This window comes from Lepisma saccharinum, unplaced genomic scaffold (assembly GCF_977018435.1).
Source record: "Lepisma saccharinum unplaced genomic scaffold, izLepSacc3.1 HAP1_SCAFFOLD_44, whole genome shotgun sequence".
NCBI lineage: Eukaryota > Metazoa > Arthropoda > Insecta > Zygentoma > Lepismatidae > Lepisma > Lepisma saccharinum.
Window position 1 is genome coordinate 3681273 of NW_028142904.1, and position 17238 is coordinate 3698510.

A 17238-nucleotide genomic window follows, 5' to 3' on the forward strand; every position below is an offset into this window, starting at 1 on the left:
AAATACGTACAAAACAAGATATTGGAGACATCAAGATTTTGGACGAATTTTTCAAGAATTCTCAAATTTTCAGATAGGAGGTTCCATATAAGGTCAAAAACTACATACTCAGATCTTCACCAAACTTTGCATGGATACATTGGATGTCAAGACACGTGGAAAAAACATACAAAACATAGGATTGGAGACATCAAGATTTTGGTCGAATTTTTTAAGAATTTTCAAATTTTCAGAAAGGAGGTTCCATATAAGGTCAAAAACTACATACTCAGATCTTCACCAAACTTTGCAGGGATACATTGGATGTCAAGACACGTGGAAAAAAAGTACAAAACAAGAGAGTGGAGACATCAAGATTTTAGACGGATTTTTTAGGAATTTTCAAATTTTCAGATGGGAGGTTCCATATAAGGTCAAAAACTACATACTCAGATCTTCACCAAATTTTGCAGGGATACATTGGATGTCAAGACACGTGGAAAAAACGTACAAAACAAGAGATTGGAGACATCAAGATTTTGGACGAATTTTTTAAGAATTTTCAAATTTTCAGAAAGGAGGTTCCAGATAAGGTCAAAAACGACATACTCAGATCTTCACCAAACTTTGCAGGGATACATTGGAGGTCAAGACACGTGGAAAAAACGTACAAAACAAGAGATTGAAGACATCAAGATTTTGGACGAATTTTTTAAAATTTTTCAAATTTTCAGATAGCCAGATAAGGTCAAAAACTACATACTCAGAACTTCACCAAACTTTGCAGGGATACATTGGATGTCAAGACACGTGGAAAAAACATACAAAACATAGGATTGGGGATATCAAGGTTTTGGTCAAATTTTTTAAGAATTTTCAAATTTTCAGATAGGAGGTTCCATATAAGGTCAAAAACTACATACTCAGATCTTCACCAAACATTGCAGGGATACATTGGATGTCAAGAAACGTGGAAAAAACGTACAAAACAAGAGATTGGAGACATCAAGATTTTGGACGAATTTTTGAAGAATTTTCAAATTTTCAGATAGGAGGTTCCAGATAAGGTCAAAAACTACATACTCAGATCTTCACCAAACGTTGCAGGGATACTTTGCATGTCAAGACACGTGGAAAAAACGTACAAAACAAGAGATTGGAGACATCAAGATTTTCGACGAATTTTTTAAGAATTTTCAAATTTTCAGATGGGAGGTTCCAGATAAGGTCAAAAACGACATACTCAGATCTTCACCAAACTTTGCATGGATACATTGGATGTCAAGACACGTGGAAAAAACGTACAAAACAAGAGATTGGGGACATCAAGATTTTGGACGAATTTTTTAAGAATTTTCAAATTTTCAGAAAGGAGGTTCCATGTAAGGTCAAAAACTACATACTCAGATCTTCACCAAACTTTGCAGGGATACATTGGATGTCAAGACACGTGGAAAAAACGTACAAAACAAGAGATTGGAGACATCAAGATTTTGGACGAATTTTTTAAGAATTTTCAAATTTTCAGAAAGGATGTTCCAGATAAGGTCAAAAACGACATACTCAGATCTTCACCAAACTTTGCAGGGATACATTGGAGGTCAAGACACGTGGAAAAAACGTATAAAACAAGAGATTGAGGACATCAAGATTTTGGACGAATTTTTTAAAAATTTTCAAATTTTCAGATAGGAGGTTCCAGATAAGGTCAAAAACTACATACTCAGATCTTCACCAAACTTTGCAGGGATACATTGGATGTCAAGACACGTGGAAAAAACATACAAAACATAGGATTGGGGATATCAAGATTTTGGTCAAATTTTTTAAGAATTTTCAAATTTTCAGATAGGAGGTTACATATAAGGTCAAAAACTACATACTCAGATCTTCACCAAATATTGCAGGGATACATTGGATGTCAAGAAACGTGGAAAAAACGTACAAAACAAGAGATTGGAGACATCAAGATTTTGGACGAATTTTTTAAGAATTTTCAAATTTTCAGTTAGGAGGTTCCAGATAAGGTCAAAAACTACATACTCAGATCTTCACCAAACGTTGCAGGGATACTTTGCATGTCAAGACACGTGGAAGAAACGTACAAAACAAGAGATTGGAGACATCAAGATTTTCGACGAATTTTTTAAGAATTTTCAAATTTTCAGATGGGAGGTTTCAGATAAGGTCAAAAACGACATCCTCAGATCTTCACCAAACTTTGCATGGATACATTGGATGTCAAGACACGTGGAAAAAACATACAAAACATAGGATTGGGGACATCAAGATTTTGGACGAATTTTTTAAGAATTTTCAAATTTTCAGAAAGGAGGTTCCATATAAGGTCAAAAACTACATACTCAGATCTTCACCAAACTTTGCAGGGATACATTGGATGTCAAGAAACGTGGAAAAAACGTACAAAACAAGAGATTGGAGACATCAAGATTTTGGATGAATTTTTTAAGAATTTTCAAATTTTCAGAAAGGAGGCTCCATATAAGGTCAAAAACTACATACTCAGATCTTCACCAAACTTTGCAGGGATACATTGGATGTCAAGACACGTGGAAAAAACGTACAAAACAAGAGATTGGGGACATCAAGATTTTGGACGAATTTTTTAAGAATTTTCAAATTTTCAGAAAGGAGGTTCCATATAAGGTCAAAAACGACATACTCAGATCTTCACCAAACTTTGCAGGGATACATTGGATGTCAAGAAACGTGGAAAAAACGTACAAAACAAGAGATTGGAGACATCAAGATTTTGGATGAATTTTTTAAGAATTTTCAAATTTTCAGAAAAGAGGCTCCATATAAGGTCAAAAACTACATACTCAGATCTTCACCAAACTTTGCAGGGATACATTGGATGTCAAGACACGTGGAAAAAACGTACAAAACAAGAGATTGGAGACATCAAGATTTTGGACTAATTTTTGAGGAATTTTCAAATTTTCAGAAATGAGGTTCCAGATAAGGTCTAAAACTACATACTCAGATCTTCACCAAACTTTGCAGGGATACATTGGATGTCAAGACACGTGGAAAAAACATACAAAACATAGGATTGGGGACATCAAGATTTTGGTCAAATATTTTTAAGAATTTTCAAATTTTCAGATAAGAGGTTCCATATAAGGTCAAAAACTACATACTCAGATCTTCACCAAACATTGCAGGGATACATTGGATGTCAAGACACGTGGAAAAAACGTACAAAACAAGAGATTGAGGTCATCAAGATTTTGGACGGATTTTTTAGGAATTTTCAAATTTTCAGATGGGAGGTTCCAGATAAGGTCAAAAACTACATACTCAGATCTTCACCAAACTTTGCAGGGATACATTGGATGTCAAGACACGTGGAAAAAACGTACAAAACAAGAGATTGGAGACATCAAGATTTTGGACGAATTTTTCAAGAATTCTCAAATTTTCAGATAGGAGGTTCCATATAAGGTCAAAAACTACATACTCAGATCTTCACCAAACTTTGCATGGATACATTGGATGTCAAGACACGTGGAAAAACATACAAAACATAGGATTGGAGACATCAAGATTTTGGTCGAATTTTTTAAGAATTTTCAAATTTTCAGAAAGGAGGTTCCATATAAAGTCAAAAACTACATACTCAGATCTTCACCAAACTTTGCAGGGATACATTGGATGTCAAGACACGTGGAAAGAAAGTACAAAAAAGAGAGTGGAGAAATCAAGATTTTAGACGGATTTTTTAGGAATTTTCAAATTTTCAGATGGGAGGTTCCATATAAGGTCAAAAACTACATACTCAGATCTTCACCAAACTTTGCAGGGATACATTGGATGTCAAGACACGTGGAAAAAACGTACAAAACAAGAGATTGGAGACATCAAGATTTTGGACGAATTTTTTAAGAATTTTCAAATTTTCAGAAAGGAGGTTCCATATAAGGTCAAAAACTACATACTCAGATCTTCACCAAACTTTGCAGGGATACATTGGATGTCAAGACACGTGGAAAAAACGTACAAAACAAGAGATTGGAGACATCAAGATTTTGGACGAATTTTTTAAGAATTTTCAAATTTTCAGAAAGGATGTTCCAGATAAGGTCAAAAACGACATACTCAGATCTTCACCAAACTTTGCAGGGATACATTGGAGGTCAAGACACGTGGAAAAAACGTACAAAACAAGAGATTGAAGACATCAAGATTTTGGACGAATTTTTTAAAAATTTTCAAATTTTCAGATAGGAGGTTCCATATAAGGTCAAAAACTACATACTCAGATCTTCACCAAACTTTGCAGGGATACATTGGATGTCAAGACACGTGGAAAAAACATACAAAACATAGGATTGGGGATATCAAGATTTTGGTCAAATTTTTTAAGAATTTTCAAATTTTCAGATAGGAGGTTCCATATAAGGTCAAAAACTACATACTCAGATCTTCACCAAACATTGCAGGGATACATTGGATGTCAAGACACGTGGAAAAACATACAAAACATAGGATTGGAGACATCAAGATTTTGGTCGAATTTTTTAAGAATTTTCAAATTTTCAGAAAGGAGGTTCCATATAAAGTCAAAAACTACATACTCAGATCTTCACCAAACTTTGCAGGGATACATTGGATGTCAAGACACGTGGAAAGAAAGTACAAAAAAGAGAGTGGAGAAATCAAGATTTTAGACGGATTTTTTAGGAATTTTCAAATTTTCAGATGGGAGGTTCCATATAAGGTCAAAAACTACATACTCAGATCTTCACCAAACTTTGCAGGGATACATTGGATGTCAAGACACGTGGAAAAAACGTACAAAACAAGAGATTGGAGACATCAAGATTTTGGACGAATTTTTTAAGAATTTTCAAATTTTCAGAAAGGAGGTTCCATATAAGGTCAAAAACTACATACTCAGATCTTCACCAAACTTTGCAGGGATACATTGGATGTCAAGACACGTGGAAAAAACGTACAAAACAAGAGATTGGAGACATCAAGATTTTGGACGAATTTTTTAAGAATTTTCAAATTTTCAGAAAGGATGTTCCAGATAAGGTCAAAAACGACATACTCAGATCTTCACCAAACTTTGCAGGGATACATTGGAGGTCAAGACACGTGGAAAAAACGTACAAAACAAGAGATTGAAGACATCAAGATTTTGGACGAATTTTTTAAAAATTTTCAAATTTTCAGATAGGAGGTTCCATATAAGGTCAAAAACTACATACTCAGATCTTCACCAAACTTTGCAGGGATACATTGGATGTCAAGACACGTGGAAAAAACATACAAAACATAGGATTGGGGATATCAAGATTTTGGTCAAATTTTTTAAGAATTTTCAAATTTTCAGATAGGAGGTTCCATATAAGGTCAAAAACTACATACTCAGATCTTCACCAAACATTGCAGGGATACATTGGATGTCAAGAAACGTGGAAAAAACGTACAAAACAAGAGATTGGAGACATCAAGATTTTGGACGAATTTTTGAAGAATTTTCAAATTTTCAGATAGGAGGTTCCAGATAAGGTCAAAACCTACATACTCAGATCTTCACCAAACGTTGCAGGGATACTTTGCATGTCAAGACACGTGGAAAAAACGTACAAAACAAGAGATTGGAGACATCAAGATTTTGGACGAATTTTTTAAGAATTTTCAAATTTTCAGATGGGAGGTTCCAGATAAGGTCAAAATCGACATACTCAGATCTTCACCAAACTTTGCATGGATACATTGGATGTCAAGACACGTGGAAAAAACGTACAAAACAAGAGATTGGGGACATCAAGATTTTGGACGAATTTTTTAAGAATTTTCAAATTTTCAGAAAGGAGGTTCCATATAAGGTCAAAAACTACATACTCAGATCTTCACCAAACTTTGCAGGGATACATTGGATGTCAAGACACGTGGAAAAAACGTACAAAACAAGAGATTGGAGACATCAAGATTTTGGAAGAATTTTTTAAGAATTTTCAAATTTTCAGAAAGGATGTTCCAGATAAGGTCAAAAACGACATACTCAGATCTTCACCAAACTTTGCAGGGATACATTGGAGGTCAAGACACGTGGAAAAAACATACAAAACAAGAGATTGAAGACATCAAGATTTTGGACGAATTTTTTAAAAATTTTCAAATTTTCAGATAGGAGGTTCCAGATAAGGTCAAAAACTACATACTCAGATCTTCACCAAACTTTGCAGGGATACATTGGATGTCAAGACACGTGGAAAAAACATACAAAACATAGGATTGGGGATATCAAGATTTTGGTCAAATTTTTTAAGAATTTTCAAATTTTCAGATAGGAGGTTCCCTATAAGGTCAAAAACTACATACTCAGATCTTCACCAAACATTGCAGGGATACATTGGATGTCAAGAAACTTGGAAAACGTACAAAACAAGAGATTGGAGACATCAAGATTTTGGACGAATTTTTTAAGAATTTTCAAATTTTCAGATAGGAGGTTCCAGATAAGGTCAAAAACTACATACTCAGATCTTCACCAAACGTTGCAGGGATACTTTGCATGTCAAGACACGTGGAAAAAACGTACAAAACAAGAGATTGGAGACATCAAGATTTTCGACGAATTTTTTAAGAATTTTCAAATTTTCAGATGGGAGGTTTCAGATAAGGTCAAAAACTACATACTCAGATCTTCACCAAACTTTGCAGGGATACATTGGATGTCAAGACACGTGGAAAAAAGGTACAAAACAAGAGATTGGAGACATCAAGATTTTGGACGAATTTTTTAAGAATTTTCAAATTTTCAGAAAGGATGTTCCAGATAAGGTCAAAAACGGCATACTCAGATCTTCACCAAACTTTGCAGGGATACATTGGAGGTCAAGACACGTGGAAAAAACGTACAAAACAAGAGATTGAAGACATCAAGATTTTGGACGAATTTTTTAAAATTTTTCAAATTTTCAGATAGGAGGTTCCAGATAAGGTCAAAAACTACATACTCAGAACTTCACCAAACTTTGCAGGGATACATTGCATATCAAGACACGTGGAAAAAACATACAAAACATAGGATTGGGGATATCAAGATTTTGGTCAAATTTTTTAAGAATTTTCAAATTTTCAGATAGGAGGTTCCATATAAGGTCAAAAACTACATACTCAGATCTTCACCAAACATTGCAGGGATACATTGGATGTCAAGAAACGTGGAAAAAACGTACAAAACAAGATATTGGAGACATCAAGATTTTGGACGAATTTTTGAAGAATTTTCAAATTTTCAGATAGGAGGTTCCAGATAAGGTCAAAAACTACATACTCAGATCTTCACCAAACGTTGCAGGGATACTTTGCATGTCAAGACACGTGGAAAAAACGTACAAAACAAGAGATTGGAGACATCAAGATTTTCGACGAATTTTTTAAGAATTTTCAAATTTTCAGATGGGAGGTTCCAGATAAGGTCAAATACGACATACTCAGATCTTCACCAAACTTTGCATGGATTCATTGGATGTCAAGACACGTGGAAAAAACGTACAAAACAAGAGATTGGGGACATCAAGATTTTGGACGAATTTTTTAAGAATTTTCAAATTTTCAGAAAGGAGGTTCCATATAAGGTCAAAAACTACATACTCAGATCTTCACCAAACTTTGCAGGGATACATTGGATGTCGAGACACGTGGAAAAAACGTACAAAACAAGAGATTGGAGACATCAAGATTTTGGACGAATTTTTTAAGAATTTTCAAATTTTCAGAAAGGATGTTCCAGATAAGGTCAAAAACGACATACTCAGATCTTCACCAAACTTTGCAGGGATACATTGGAGGTCAAGACACGTGGAAAAAACGTACAAAACAAGAGATTGAAGACATCAAGATTTTGGACGAATTTTTTAAAAATTTTCAAATTTTCAGATAGGAGGTTCCAGATAAGGTCAAAAACTACATACTCAGATCTTCACCAAACTATGCAGGGATACATTGGATGTCAACACACGTGGAAAAAACATCCAAAACATAGGATTGGGGATATCAAGATTTTGGTCAAATTTTTTAAGAATTTTCAAATTTTCAGATAGGAGGTTCCATATAAGGTCAAAAACTACATACTCAGATCTTCATCAAACATTGCAGGGATACATTGGATGTCAAGAAACGTGGAAAAAACGTACAAAACAAGAGATTGGAGACATCAAGATTTTGGACGAATTTTTTAAGAATTTTCAAATTTTCAGATAGGAGGTTCCAGATAAGGTCAAAAACTACATACTCAGATCTTCACCAAACGTTGCAGGGATACTTTGCATGTCAAGACACGTGGAAAAAACGTACAAAACAAGAGATTGGAGACATCAAGATTTTCGACGAATTTTTTAAGAATTTTCAAATTTTCAGATGGGAGGTTTCAGATAAGGTCAAAAACGACATACTCAGATCTTCACCAAACTTTGCATGGATACATTGGATGTCAAGACACGTGGAAAAAACATACAAAACATAGGATTGGGGACATCAAGATTTTGGACGAATTTTTTAAGAATTTTCAAATTTTCAGAAAGGAGGTTCCATATAAGGTCAAAAACTACATACTCAGATCTTCACCAAACTTTGCAGGGATACATTGGATGTCAAGACACGTGGAAAAAACGTACAAAACAAGAGATTGGAGACATCAAGATTTTGGACGAATTTTTCAAGTTTTCTCAAATTTTCAGATAGGATGTTCCATATAAGGTCAAAAACTACATACTCAGATCTTCACCAAACTTTGCATTGATACATTGGATGTCAAGACACGTGGAAAAAACATACAAAACATAGGATTGGAGACATCAAGATTTTGGTCGAATTTTTTAAGAATTTTCAAATTTTCAGATGGGAGGTTCCATATAAGGTCAAAAAGTACATACTCAGATCTTCACCAAACTTTGCAGGGATACATTGGATGTCAAGACACGTGGAAAAAACGTACAAAACAAGAGATTGGAGACATCAAGATTTTGGACGAATTTTTTAAGAATTTTCAAATTTTCAGAAAGGATGTTCCAGATAAGGTCAAAAACGACATACTCAGATCTTCACCAAACTTTGCAGAAATACATTGGATGTCAAGACACGTGGAAAAAACATACAAAACATAGGATTGGGGACATCAAGATTTTGGTCAAATATTTTTAAGAATTTTCAAATTTTCAGATAAGAGGTTCCATATAAGGTCAAAAACTACATACTCAGATCTTCACCAAACATTGCAGGGATACATTGGATGTCAAGACACGTGGAAAAAACGTACAAAACAAGAGATTGAGGTCATCAAGATTTTGGACGGATTTTTTAGAAATTTTCAAATTTTCAGATGGGAGGTTCCAGATAAGGTCAAAAACTACATACTCACATCTTCACCAAACTTTGCAGGGATACATTGGATGTCAAGACACGTGGAAAATACGTACAAAACAAGATATTGGAGACATCAAGATTTTGGACGAATTTTTCAAGAATTCTCAAATTTTCAGATAGGAGGTTCCATATAAGGTCAAAAACTACATACTCAGATCTTCACCAAACTTTGCATGGATACATTGGATGTCAAGACACGTGGAAAAAACATACAAAACATAGGATTGGAGACATCAAGATTTTGGTCGAATTTTTTAAGAATTTTCAAATTTTCAGAAAGGAGGTTCCATATAAGGTCAAAAACTACATACTCAGATCTTCACCAAACTTTGCAGGGATACATTGGATGTCAAGACACGTGGAAAAAAAGTACAAAACAAGAGAGTGGAGACATCAAGATTTTAGACGGATTTTTTAGGAATTTTCAAATTTTCAGATGGGAGGTTCCATATAAGGTCAAAAACTACATACTCAGATCTTCACCAAATTTTGCAGGGATACATTGGATGTCAAGACACGTGGAAAAAACGTACAAAACAAGAGATTGGAGACATCAAGATTTTGGACGAATTTTTTAAGAATTTTCAAATTTTCAGAAAGGAGGTTCCAGATAAGGTCAAAAACGACATACTCAGATCTTCACCAAACTTTGCAGGGATACATTGGAGGTCAAGACACGTGGAAAAAACGTACAAAACAAGAGATTGAAGACATCAAGATTTTGGACGAATTTTTTAAAATTTTTCAAATTTTCAGATAGCCAGATAAGGTCAAAAACTACATACTCAGAACTTCACCAAACTTTGCAGGGATACATTGGATGTCAAGACACGTGGAAAAAACATACAAAACATAGGATTGGGGATATCAAGGTTTTGGTCAAATTTTTTAAGAATTTTCAAATTTTCAGATAGGAGGTTCCATATAAGGTCAAAAACTACATACTCAGATCTTCACCAAACATTGCAGGGATACATTGGATGTCAAGAAACGTGGAAAAAACGTACAAAACAAGAGATTGGAGACATCAAGATTTTGGACGAATTTTTGAAGAATTTTCAAACTTTCAGATAGGAGGTTCCAGATAAGGTCAAAAACTACATACTCAGATCTTCACCAAACGTTGCAGGGATACTTTGCATGTCAAGACACGTGGAAAAAACGTACAAAACAAGAGATTGGAGACATCAAGATTTTCGACGAATTTTTTAAGAATTTTCAAATTTTCAGATGGGAGGTTCCACATAAGGTCAAAAACGACATACTCAGATCTTCACCAAACTTTGCATGGATACATTGGATGTCAAGACACGTGGAAAAAACGTACAAAACAAGAGATTGGGGACATCAAGATTTTGGACGAATTTTTTAAGAATTTTCAAATTTTCAGAAAGGAGGTTCCATGTAAGGTCAAAAACTACATACTCAGATCTTCACCAAACTTTGCAGGGATACATTGGATGTCAAGACACGTGGAAAAAACGTACAAAACAAGAGATTGGAGACATCAAGATTTTGGACGAATTTTTTAAGAATTTTCAAATTTTCAGAAAGGATGTTCCAGATAAGGTCAAAAACGACATACTCAGATCTTCACCAAACTTTGCAGGGATACATTGGAGGTCAAGACACGTGGAAAAAACGTATAAAACAAGAGATTGAGGACATCAAGATTTTGGACGAATTTTTTAAAAATTTTCAAATTTTCAGATAGGAGGTTCCAGATAAGGTCAAAAACTACATACTCAGATCTTCACCAAACTTTGCATTGATACATTGGATGTCAAGACACGTGGAAAAAACATACAAAACATAGGATTGGGGATATCAAGATTTTGGTCAAATTTTTTAAGAATTTTCAAATTTTCAGATAGGAGGTTACATATAAGGTCAAAAACTACATACTCAGATCTTCACCAAACATTGCAGGGATACATTGGATGTCAAGAAACGTGGAAAAAACGTACAAAACAAGAGATTGGAGACATCAAGATTTTGGACGAATTTTTTAAGAATTTTCAAATTTTCAGTTAGGAGGTTCCAGATAAGGTCAAAAACTACATACTCAGATCTTCACCAAACGTTGCAGGGATACTTTGCATGTCAAGACACGTGGAAGAAACGTACAAAACAAGAGATTGGAGACATCAAGATTTTCGACGAATTTTTTAAGAATTTTCAAATTTTCAGATGGGAGGTTTCAGATAAGGTCAAAAACGACATACTCAGATCTTCACCAAACTTTGCATGGATACATTGGATGTCAAGACACGTGGAAAAAACATACAAAACATAGGATTGGGGACATCAAGATTTTGGACGAATTTTTTAAGAATTTTCAAATTTTCAGAAAGGAGGTTCCATATAAGGTCAAAAACTACATACTCAGATCTTCACCAAACTTTGCAGGGATACATTGGATGTCAAGAAACGTGGAAAAAACGTACAAAACAAGAGATTGGAGACATCAAGATTTTGGATGAATTTTTTAAGAATTTTCAAATTTTCAGAAAGGAGGCTCAATATAAGGTCAAAAACTACATACTCAGATCTTCACCAAACTTTGCAGGGATACATTGGATGTCAAGACACGTGGAAAAAACGTACAAAACAAGAGATTGGAGACATCAAGATTTTGGACGAATTTTTGAGGAATTTTCAAATTTTCAGAAATGAGGTTCCAGATAAGGTCTAAAACTACATACTCAGATCTTCACCAAACTTTGCAGGGATACATTGGATGTCAAGACACGTGGAAAAAACATACAAAACATAGGATTGGGGACATCAAGATTTTGGTCAAATATTTTTAAGAATTTTCAAATTTTCAGATAAGAAGTTCCATATAAGGTCAAAAACTGCATACTCAGATCTTCACCAAACATTGCAGGGATACATTGGATGTCAAGACACGTGGAAAAAACGTACAAAACAAGAGATTGAGGTCATCAAGATTTTGGACGGATTTTTTAGGAATTTTCAAATTTTAAGATGGGAGGTTCCAGATAAGGTCAAAAACTACATACTCAGATCTTCACCAAACTTTGCAGGGATACATTGGATGTCAAGACACGTGGAAAAAACGTACAAAACAAGAGATTGGAGACATCAAGATTTTGGACGAATTTTTCAAGAATTCTCAAATTTTCAGATAGGATGTTCCATATAAGGTCAAAAACTACATACTCAGATCTTCACCAAACTTTGCATGGATACATTGGATGTCAAGACACGTGGAAAAAACATACAAAACATAGGATTGGAGACATCAAGATTTTGGTCGAATTTTTTAAGAATTTTCAAATTTTCAGAAAGGAGGTTCCATATAAGGTCAAAAACTACATACTCAGATCTTCACCAAACTTTGCAGGGATACATTGGATGTCAAGACACGTGGAAAAAAAGTACAAAAAAGAGAGTGGAGAAATCAAGATTTTAGACGGATTTTTTAGGAATTTTCAAATTTTCAGATGGGAGGTTCCATATAAGGTCAAAAACTACATACTCAGATCTTCACCAAACTTTGCAGGGATACATTGGATGTCAAGACACGTGGAAAAAACGTACAAAACAAGAGATTGGAGACATCAAGATTTTGGACGAATTTTTTAAGAATTTTCAAATTTTCAGAAAGGAGGTTCCATATAAGGTCAAAAACTTCATACTCAGATCTTCACCAAACTTTGCAGGGATACATTGGATGTCAAGACACGTGGAAAAAACGTACAAAACAAGAGATTGGAGACATCAAGATTTTGGACGAATTTTTTAAGAATTTTCAAATTTTCAGAAAGGATGTTCCAGATAAGGTCAAAAACGACATACTCAGATCTTCACCAAACTTTGCAGGGATACATTGGAGGTCAAGACACGTGGAAAAAACGTACAAAACAAGAGATTGAAGACATCAAGATTTTGGACGAATTTTTTAAAAATTTTCAAATTTTCAGATAGGAGGTTCCAGATAAGGTCAAAAACTACATACTCAGATCTTCACCAAACTTTGCAGGGATACATTGGATGTCAAGACACGTGGAAAAAACATACAAAACATAGGATTGGGGATATCAAGATTTTGGTCAAATTTTTTAAGAATTTTCAAATTTTCAGATAGGAGGTTCCATATAAGGTCAAAAACTACATACTCAGATCTTCACCAAACATTGCAGGGATACATTGGATGTCAAGAAACGTGGAAAAAACGTACAAAACAAGAGATTGGAGACATCAAGATTTTGGACGAATTTTTGAAGAATTTTCAAATTTTCAGGTAGGAGGTTCCAGATAAGGTCAAAAACTACATACTCAGATCTTCACCAAACGTTGCAGGGATACTTTGCATGTCAAGACACGTGGAAAAAACGTACAAAACAAGAGATTGGAGACATCAAGATTTTCGACGAATTTTTTAAGAATTTTCAAATTTTCAGATGGGAGGTTCCAGATAAGGTCAAAAACGACATACTCAGATCTTCACCAAACTTTTACATGGATACATTGGATGTCAAGACACGTGGAAAAAACGTACAAAACAAGAGATTGGGGACATCAAGATTTTGGACGAATTTTTTAAGAATTTTCAAATTTTCAGAAAGGAGATTCCATATAAGGTCAAAAACTACATACTCAGATCTTCACCAAACTTTGCAGGGATACATTGGATGTCAAGACACGTGGAAAAAACGTACAAAACAAGAGATTGGAGACATCAAGATTTTGGACGAATTTTTTAAGAATTTTCAAATTTTCAGAAAGGATGTTCCAGATAAGGTCAAAAACGACATACTCAGATCTTCACCAAACTTTGCAGGGATACATTGGAGGTCAAGACACGTGGAAAAAACGTACAAAACAAGAGATTGAAGACATCAAGATTTTGGAAGAATTTTTTAAAAATTTTCAAATTTTCAGATAGGAGGTTCCAGATAAGGTCAAAAACTACATACTCAGATCTTCACCAAACTTTGCAGGGATACATTGGATGTCAAGACACGTGGAAAAAACATACAAAACATAGGATTGGGGATATCAAGATTTTGGTCAAATTTTTTAAGAATTTTCAAATTTTCAGATAGGAGGTTCCCTATAAGGTCAAAAACTACATACTCAGATCTTCACCAAACATTGCAGGGATACATTGGATGTCATGAAACGTGGAAAAAACGTACAAAACAAGAGATTGGAGACATCAAGATTTTGGACGAATTTTTTAAGAATTTTCAAATTTTCAGATAGGAGGTTCCAGATAAGGTCAAAAACTACATACTCAGATCTTCACCAAACGTTGCAGGGATACTTTGCATGTCAAGACACGTGGAAAAAACGTACAAAACAAGAGATTGGAGACATCAAGATTTTCGACGAATTTTTTAAGAATTTTCAAATTTTCAGATGGGAGGTTTCAGATAAGGTCAAAAACGACATACTCAGATCTTCACCAAACTTTGCATGGATACATTGGATGTCAAGACACGTGGGAAAAACATACAAAACATAGGATTGGGGACATCAATATTTTGGACGAATTTTTTAAGAATTTTCAAATTTTCAGAAAGGAGGTTCCATATAAGGTCAAAAACTACATACTCAGATCTTCACCAAACTTTGCAGGGATACATTGGATGTCAAGAAACGTGGAAAAAACGTACAAAACAAGAGATTGGAGACATCAAGATTTTGGATGAATTTTTAAGAATTTTCAAATTTTCAGAAAGGAGGCTCCATATAAGGTCAAAAACTACATACTCAGATCTTCACCAAACTTTGCAGGGATACATTGGATGTCAAGACACGTGGAAAAAACGTACAAAACAAGAGAGTGGAGACATCAAGATTTTGGACGAATTTTTGAAGAATTTTCAAATTTTCAGAAAGGAGGTTCCAGATAAGGTCAAAAACTACATACTCAGATCTTCACCAAACTTTGCAGGGATACATTGGATGTCAAGACACGTGGAAAAAACGTACAAAACAAGAGATTGGTGTCATCAAGATTTTGGACGGATTTTTTAGGAATTTTCAAATTTTCAGATGAGAGGTTCCAGATAAGGTCAAAAACTACATACTCAGATCTTCACCAAACTTTGCAGGGATACATTGGATGTGAAGACACGTGAAAAAAACGTACAAAACAAGAGATTGGAGACATCAAGATTTTGGAAGAATTTTTTAAGAATTTTCAAATTTTCAGAAAGGATGTTCCAGATAAGGTCAAAAACGACATACTCAGATCTTCACCAAACTTTGCAGGGATACATTGGATATCAAGACACGTGGAAAAAACGTACAAAACAAGAGATTGGAGACATCAAGATTTTGGACGAATTTTTCAAGAATTCTCAAATTTTCAGATAGGTGGTTCCATATAAGGTCAAAAACTACATACTCAGATCTTCACCAAACTTTGCATGGATACATTGGATGTCAAGACACGTGGAAAAAACATACAAAACATAGGATTGGAGACATCAAGATTTTGGTCGAATTTTTTAAGAATTTTCAAATTTTCAGAAAGAAGGTTCCATATAAGGTCAAAAACTACATACTCAGATCTTCACCAAACTTTGCAGGGATACATTGGATGTCAAGACACGTGGAAAAAAAGTACAAAACAAGAGAGCGGAGACATCAAGATTTTGGACGGATTTTTTAGGAATTTTCAAATTTTCAGATGGGAGGTTCCATATAAGGTCAAAAACTACATACTCAGATCTTCACCAAACTTTGCAGGGATACATTGGATGTCAAGACACGTGGAAAAAACGTACAAAACAAGAGACTGGAGACATCAAGATTTTGGACGAATTTTTTAAGAATTTTCAAATTTTCAGAAAGGAGGTTCCATATAAGGTCAAAAACTACATACTCAGATCTTCACCAAACTTTGCAGGGATACATTGGATGTCAAGACACGTGGAAAAAACGTACAAAACAAGAGATTGGAGACATCAAGATTTTGGACGAATTTTTTAAGAATTTTCAAATTTTCAGAAAGGATGTTCCAGATAAGGTCAAAAACGACATACTCAGATCTTCACCTAAATTTGCAGGGATACATTGGAGGTCAAGACACGTGGAAAAAACGTACAAAACAAGAGATTGAAGACATCAGGATTTTGGACGAATTTTTTAAAAAATTTCAAATTTTCAGATAGGAGGTTCCAGATAAGGTCAAAAACTACATACTCAGATCTTCACCAAACTTTGCAGGGATACATTGGATGTCAAGACACGTGGAAAAAACATACAAAACCTAGGATTGGGTATATCAAGATTTTGGTCAAATTTTTTAAGAATTTTCAAATTTTCAGATAGGAGGTTCCCTATAAGGTCAAAAACTACATACTCAGATCTTCACCAAACATTGCAGGGATACATTGGATGTCAAGAAACGTGGAAAAAACGTACAAAACAAGAGATTGGAGACATCAAGATTTTGGACGAATTTTTTAAGAATTTTCAAATTTTCAGATAGGAGGTTCCAGATAAGGTCAAAAACGACATACTCAGATCTTCACCAAACGTTGCAGGGATACTTTGCATGTCAAGACACGTGGAAAAAACGTACAAAACAAGAGATTGGAGACATCAAGATTTTCGACGAATTTTTTAAGAATTTTCAAATTTTCAGATGGGAGGTTTCAGATAAGGTCAAAAACGACATACTCAGATCTTCACCAAACTTTGCATGGATATATTGGATGTCAAGACACGTGGAAAAAACATACAAAACATAGGATTGGGGACATCAAGATTTTGGACGAATTTTTTAAGAATTTTCAAATTTTCAGAAAGGAGGTTCCATATAAGGTCAAAAACTACACACTCAGATCTTCACCAAACTTTGCAGGG